The sequence below is a fragment of the Dermacentor silvarum genome, unplaced genomic scaffold (assembly GCF_013339745.2).
Source record: "Dermacentor silvarum isolate Dsil-2018 unplaced genomic scaffold, BIME_Dsil_1.4 Seq951, whole genome shotgun sequence".
Classification (NCBI taxonomy): domain Eukaryota; kingdom Metazoa; phylum Arthropoda; class Arachnida; order Ixodida; family Ixodidae; genus Dermacentor; species Dermacentor silvarum.
Window position 1 is genome coordinate 38,225 of NW_023607009.1, and position 7,963 is coordinate 46,187.

General features: G+C 46.3%; 1 long non-coding RNA gene across 1 annotated transcript; it reads left to right on the forward strand.

Moving 5' to 3' along the window:
- The first annotated feature begins 5,644 nt into the window (after window positions 1–5,644).
- LOC125942044 (uncharacterized) lies at window positions 5,645–6,745 on the forward strand. Its single transcript, XR_007464753.1, has 2 exons — window positions 5,645–5,892; window positions 6,620–6,745. It is a non-coding gene; the product is annotated as an uncharacterized LOC125942044 (long non-coding RNA).
- Window positions 6,746–7,963: the final 1,218 nt, after the last annotated feature.

Here is a 7,963-nt window from a genome sequence, read left to right on the forward strand (position 1 = left end):
CTCACTAAACTGCATGGCTGCGCCTTCTGACGGCTGCGCGCCGAAGTTGGAGAGCGCGTACTGCGCAAGCGCGTACTTTCTTACCTGCCAGCCTGCTCGTTCGCTCGTTTCAACCGCGCGCGCACCGGAACGCGTGAGAGAGCGCAAGGTGTCACTGAAGTGTTTTCGTCATATCGTGACGAAAACACTTCATTTGCATTGGCAGCGCTTGGAGCGCGCCACTCTCTGCGCCTTGCTTCTTGATGCTGCGCGGCGCGACAAATATGCTTTGCGTCAAATATGCTTTGCGTCACTTTTTCTATAATCGAGGTTTGTGATAAGGTCAGGAAGCAGCGATGTCTTTTGCGTTCCACTTCCTGAAACCTAAACAAGATGCAATTATTTGTGGTACTCGGTCCAAATATCATGTGCCCAGACACATACGTGAAACCACCGAACATCGAGCAGCTGGAGACAAGAGCCAGGGAAGAGAAAGGCGAATCATCGCATATTTGTTCTCAGAAACTGTAAATGAAAAGAAAACTCTGACCATTACGATAATTCTTAATGCGAAATTTGAGCGCACCTCTATACGTGTTTTCATTTTGCCGCGGACAATCTGCTGTCTGGATGGCGCGGACAATCTGCCTCATGCGGCGCGTTGCAAACGATCGAAGTGTGGCGCGACTGCCTCGCATAATTTGGAGATCGCGAGGGCCAGCGCGTGGGTGACGCGTGGATCTATTCCGTGTTGCGATACAAAACGTGTCTGGCGTTTCACAGCCCCGTAGCTGAGCCGGGACTCTTCATTCTTCCCAATAAACTATGCATTGCATTGCATTGAAACCCGGCAGATCGGACACTCGGTACTTGCCCGCGTGCCTTCTGCGATGTTTCCCCATTCTCTTCCCTGGCTCTTCTCTCCAGCTGCTCGATATTCAGTAGTTTCACGCATGTGTCTGGGCACATGATATTTGGACTGAGTACCACAAATAATTGCATCACGCTTAAATTTCCAGAAGTGGAGCGCAAAAGACATCGCTGCTTTCTGACCTTATCACAAAACTCAATTTCAGAAAAAAGTGACGCGACGCATGTTTTTCGCGCCGCGGAACGTCAAGAAGCAAGGTGCAGAGAGTGGCGCGCTCCGACCGCTGCCAGTGCAAATGAAGTGTTTTCGTCACGATATGACGACATCATCATTCGGGGGATTCGACGGCGACTGCAGAAGTGACACCTTGCGCTCTCTCACGCGTTCCGGTGCGCTCGCGCACGGCCGGACTGGAGAGGCGCGCGCGCTTTCCTTCTTACGGCCTTCTCATTCACGGCCGCACTCGACTCCACCCTCCGCGCTCCCTTACGACCTTTGCAATGATGGATGCTGCCGCCTGTCGCCGCAACTCTGTGGTGGCGCTGTCAGCTCACCGTTGCCTTATCTACAAAGGCTTATCTTATCTTATCTACAAAGGCAAAGGAGATAAGGATAAGACAAGCTCGTACAGGCCAGTTACAGTAACGTCGGTGATATATAGAATGGCAATGCAAGCCATAAAATTAGAACTGTCGAAGTGGGTGGAAGAAAACGGTGTATTGGGGGAACTACAGAATGGGTTCAGGCCAGGCAGACGCTTAGAAGACAATATGTTTGTACTAACTCAGTGCATAGAGATTTCAGTGGCTCAGAAAAGACCTTTATGGATAGCATTTCTAGATATTAAAGGAGCTTATGACAACGTAGACAGGGAATTGTTGTGGGATATTCTTCAATACGAAGGCATAGATGACGATTTCGTGGAGCTGCTGAGGGAGATATATCGAGACAACCAAGTACAAGTGGCATGGGAAGGCCGAAAAGGAAATGAAATGGTGGGAATTCACCAAGGATTGAAGCAAGGATGCCCTCTGTCACCATTGTTGTTCACGCTTTACGTCAAGGGCATAGAAAGACGACTGGAAAACAGCGAATTAGGTTTTGATTTATCCTACATGCGTAATGGACAAATGGTGCAACAGAAGATCCCTGGACTGATGTACGCAGACGACATTGTGCTACTAGCGGACAATAAAAAAGATTTACAGATACTTGCGAATATCTGTGGGAACGCAGCGACAAATCTAGGCCTTAAGTTTAGCACAGAGAAATCAGGGATTATGATCTTTAATGAACACACGAGTAACTTCGTGGTGTCAATTCAACAGCAAGTAATACCCATAGTGAAGCAATATAAGTACCTCGGCGTACACATAAACGAAGGAAAGAATTACTCAAGCAACCACCAAGATAATCTGAAAATAAAGGGGAAGCGGAATGCAGCATTAATGAAACACAGAGCACTGTGGGGCCACAATAAGTATGAGGTGGTGCGTGGAATCTGGAAAGGAGTAATGGTGCCAGCGCTAACATTCGCAAATGCCATTATATGCTTAAAATCGGATATATTGGCGGGTTTGGAAGTTAACCAAAGATCAGTAGGCCGGTTGGCTTTGGGAGCACACGGTAATACGACAAATGAGGCAGTGCATGGAGACATGGGTTGGGCCTCTTTTGAAGTCAGAGAAGCACAAAGCAAAATTAGTTTTGAAGAAAGGCTCAGGAACATGGATGAAAATAAATGGGCGGCTAAAGTGCACAAGTATCTCTACATGAAAAGCGTGGACACAGAATGGAGGAAGAGGTCAAGGAAGTTGGCAACCAAGTACAGGATAATCGAAACTGTAAATAGACAACCAGGGGTCATCAGAAAGAAAGTGAGAGAAATAGAGACCGTGAATTGGATGCAAAGAATGGAAACGAAAAGGACAATGGAGATTTACAAGAATGAGAAGAAAGAAATTAGAAGGGAAAATCTGTACGATAACACAAAGGGCAGTGCCTTGCTATTTGAGGCTCGAGCCGGTTGCCTAAGGACGAAAACATATCGGAACAAATATTCGGAATTAGATGAGTATGCTGCAGTAAAGATCCAGAGACCACTCAGCACATCCTAATGGAATGCGACGGGATCCACCCAGCGAGAACCGTAGGTAACGTGCAACTCCCAGAAGCGCTTGGGTTTAAAGTGGAAGGAAACATAAACAGATCAGCCGTAGAGATCAGCAAGAGACGATTAGAGTACTGGTGGAAAAAAAGTAGGGAAAAGATGGATGCGACCTGATCTCTTAAAATCATAGGCAGCGGTACAAGGTAAATGTTTGAAAAAGAAAAATAATGATAGGTATACAAAAATGCAAGATAAAGAACATGTATGGTATACCTGATTAAATCAAGCAGGCTAGGTGACTATTTGTCGCCGCCCCGTTTCAAAGGGGATGCCAATAGATCATCATCATCATCATCATGCCGCCTCCGCAAAGCGCGTTCACAGATGCGCTCCGGCACCAGCAACATCTGTGCAATTCCGGCTGTGAGACGCAAGTTATCTCGAATTTTAAAGCCTAATCTTTATTTTCAGTGCCAGTAGTCAACACCATAGCCTCATACGATGTGAATAAACGGCTTACAGCCTCTGTTTGAAGCCGCACGCCTGTAGCAGACGACGCTCGAAAGATTAATGGGGAAGGTTAAGCCAACATCCACAAATATTGAATGCAGATGTCGTTACTTAGGAAAAATGATTATCTCAGTACATGCACTTCAATTTATAAGAGAGGTTCACATACTGCGAGGCTACAACAAAGGTAAAAATTTTACAGGTACAAACTATTTATTTCCTGATCAATACAGTGCACTCTTGTACATTTTGGTGCCAACAACCTTCACATCATGTACAATAAAGCCTAAAATATTTTCTGGGTGGCTTATGCACATAAGCAACTGACTTTTCATTTTTTTTGTTTGTTAATCTTTGTGTGATTTACTAAAGTAGTCGGACAAATTTGTCAGCAATCACACCAGCTGTGCGCCTGGTGTGACAATTGCCAACATCTGGGCAGTTCAAGATGCGCGATTGTTCATGGTAGAGTGCAACGAGAAGTTGCAGCACTTCATGCACATTTATTCGCGGAAAGTGCTTCGCAGCCGTTTCAAAGAAAGCCACAATATTGTCCAAAAGTGCCAAAAACATGCGATTTTGGTGAAGCGTACACTTCGCCGGCAGTGTCAAGAGGTCAGATTTTCGAGCGTGATCATAAACTTTTGATGAAAGGAAGCGCCAAATCTCACACTCTCTAACAACTTCTTCTGAATAACAAGGTCGTTTACTGCCATAGACTTGTATCTGGTGACGGAGAAAAACAGCCTTTTTCTCACGTTTCTGGGAATCACCAACGATCTTTTTGACGGCAATATAGTGTTTGTCGTCGTTGTCCTTTTTTCATCTTTTCTTTCTTTATACAGAACTTTATCAGCAGCCCCCCGCCCTTCGAGCGCTGGTAGGCAACTTAAGCCCGAAGCTTTTTTATCATGACCAGATAGTGACTACGATAGTGACTAGCTAGGTAAGCGTTGTTACTGGTGGTTTGTGTTGAAGCACTTTGTCTCTCCTCGGTTACCTCCTCCCTGGCACCAAAATATTAATGAGCAGGCAACAGCGACTCTGCTTTTCGCTTTGATGAATTCTCAGGAGCTGGGGGGTCATGACACGCAGGGTCCTTAAGTGGTCTCTTTGCAGCTGGCACTATGAGGACGGATAGAGTTCGAAGATGGTCGGTACAGCTCCCACAAGCAACTTCCGTATTCGGCATCCGGGAACATAATCACTCTCATTGAAGTGTTTGCTACACACTATACAGTTTACCGTTGATGAGGACTTGTCGTTGATGACGAGATTTTCACGGGAAATGTTTTTTCGCCACTTAGAACACAGTTCCGCATCGCTAGGAAATTGTTGAAATGAAAAAAACACCCGGCGTCTTCCCCTGTTGAGATTTGCAAAATGGCACACAACAGTACACCACGGCTACAGTGATCGCGTTTGAGGCAGAAGGAAGGAACGACGCTTTCCCGCTTGCAACGATCCCGCGGATAAAGCTCACGCATTCAGCTGCAAAACCTGGCACATAGTAGGTAGCACACGAGGGATCGGCGACATAGGCATGCTGCTTCAGACGCCGCCGTCAAGAACAGAAGTGGTGAAGTAATTGTGCCCACAAAAGCAGACCACACTCATGTCGTGGGCATCAGCGGACAATTCTAACGAACGTTGTGCGCACAAGAATCTCACCAGTCGGGACACCAGCATAGAACAAAGAACAAACTTGACAGCATTTACTGAAGAAAATGGCAGCAGCAAAATCAAGCCCGCGCAAGTTCGTATCGGTGTTCCGTGCCCGCGCTACGGTGGCTACCCGCGCTACCCTTCGCTCAAACGGACACGGTGAGGTGGTAGGGACCTCTTGCGGCGAGCCATCGAGCAGCTCGTCAGAAAAAATTACATTGACTCCCGTCGCGTTGCAAAGGCCGTAAGGGAGCGCGGAGGAGAGTCGAGTCCGGCCGTGTCTCATTGCGGCTGTTTCCCCCTCACGCCGCGCACCCGTGGTGGCGCTGCGACCCTACTGCTGCCAACTGCTGCTAGAGTCACTGGAAAAATTTTAGAGTATCGCATTTGTTTTCCGCGCGCCGCCGCCTGCCGCGGCCACCGGTGATTGGGGCGCTCGTGTCACGTGACCTTTTGCCAGCCATATTTCTTCCAAGCCCTTTCAGTTGACACGTCGAACCCGTAGCGTACGCACCGCGTACGGAGAGCACTTCGCCGTTTCGTTCAACGTTTGCGTTGCGCTTGCGAACACAGGCGTCAGAAATAACCCATCATCATGCCTGGTTGCTGCGCCTTCGGGTGTAGCAACCGAACGGAGTCCGGGAAGGCATTTTGCTCTATTCCGTGCTGGAAGGACGACGGTGAACGACGTTCTGCGTGGCTCCACAGAATTGGCCGCAAAAACTTCGCGCCCTCGAAGAACACCCGCTTGTGCGAGGTAAGTTTCTTGAATAACTAGTTTGCTGGACAGTTATTGCTTTCAAGTGACTGTACTTGCGTGTGACCGCTAAACTTTACCTGTCCAGTTCACGCTCATCGCTCTGGGTGCGGCTATTGAACACTATGTAGCTAGCACACGTGGTTTTGAGTGAGCTGTTCTGTTCGCGTGGCTCGCTTTGTTTCACGCTATTGAAAATCGCCCAGTACCTATCTTTCAAGTAAGGTCTCCGGTTCGCGCGGCCCGCTCTGCTTTGCGCTATTGTTTCCAGTAAACTGTTCGGTTCGCGCGGCTCGCTTTGTTTTGCGCTATTGAAAATTGCCCAGTACCTATGTTTCAAGTCACTTAGTGCTGTTGAAAACATCGCACTACGAACTTTCTAGCAAGCTCTCCACTGTTTCATTCGGTTTGCGCGCCGCGTTTGAAGAAAACGTACATACATGTCAAGCAAGCTGCAGTGCTTGATTCGCGCGGCTCGATGGAAACAACAAACATGCATTTCAAGTGAGCATGTTGTGCTACAGAGTAAAAGGAGGCGGTTCCCATGAATAACGTGTTTTAAACAAGCACCAGGTCTATACAGAAAATGTTGCTTCAAAATGTCTTCTATAGATTTCCTGACTTTTTTTTTTGCGACTACTTACACTTTAGATAATTTAAGCACTGTCACAGGGTAGGTTTATTAACATTCCTATTTTTCTTTGTTTTCTCCATGGACAAACTGTAGGACCATTTCATTCCTGATGATTTTGAGAAACCAAGAGTCGAATCGGAAGACCGGTATGCTGTTGTCATGCTTGACGAAATAAATTGTTGGTGTGACTGTTGTGAAATAAATATGTTGCTTGCCTCCGCATCTTACTTTGTGACTGCATGCTGTTCTGAAAATGGGAATTTTGCTGACAGCATGAAGCAATTCGGGGACAAATGGTATGGTGTCCCTTATACAGGGAGGCTGTAAAATAGTAATTTTTATTGCAAACCTGCTACAGCATGATTACGAATGCTTGTCAACTGGCACAGCACCTCTATAAACAGCCTCATACATCTTTTTATGCCGTGAGTGCAGCGACAAGAACATCAATTAAAAAATAGAAGTGCTCAATGTTACAATTCCGTTTCAGAAACCTAGTTTTTACCGTGTCTTCGCAACTTTTCTTTTTTTTCGAAAACGTCTTTTTGTGTTAATGATCCGATTCACATAAAGGGTATACAATAAAAGGAGCATGATCGAAAATAAATATAGGAAAACCGCACCACTGTTTACTACTGGCAATGTCAACACAATACTCCAGAACACAGTAACAGATTGGAAATAAGTGCACTAAAAGGTTGACATTATCAAAGGTATAAAAAAAAACATTCGTACACATTCTTTATAGCCGTATGCGGATACCTGCTTGAGTTTCGCGTGAATTAAAAGCTGTTAACCAGTCGTTTACAACGTTACCTTCGGAGAGCTTATTTCACAAATCGACGAGAACATTACAAGCATGCATTTGCAAACACGCCAGTAGCCGCAAGACGCGAAGTTTGCTTGCAGAGGCTGCTGGCGTTTTATCACTGATACGTGACAGGCAACTTTATAAATCTACATAAAAATTACTGCTTACACTTCGCTCCGATTATACAGATAAACAAGCGCAGCAGTAAGCTGTTTACATTTTCTTGCATTTGTACTTCGAAAGGACGCGAACGAGCACTATGAAGGCAACCTGAACACCCACTGCATATTCCATCGGCTGTCAAGTTGCGTTTTTAGCGCAAACACAACCTCAGGGCCCAGTTTTCATGTAAAAGACGTTTCAAGCGAATTCACTGGGCGCATACAAGTATGTTTGCAGCAGCTCTGCACATAGCACTTGACGCAAGACGAAGTCCAAAAGCGACACGTAGAGCATCGGAACCATCGCCGCACATTTTATACGTGCCGTCGCTTACCGCGCAGTACGTTCATTTCCGTCGATATCCTGATGTCACTTGTGGCATCCACCTGAAGAAAAACACAAAAATAATCCAGTTTCGCGAAACGGGACTCGAAATCTAGGGGGGAAATCCGTTAGTTAAGTCA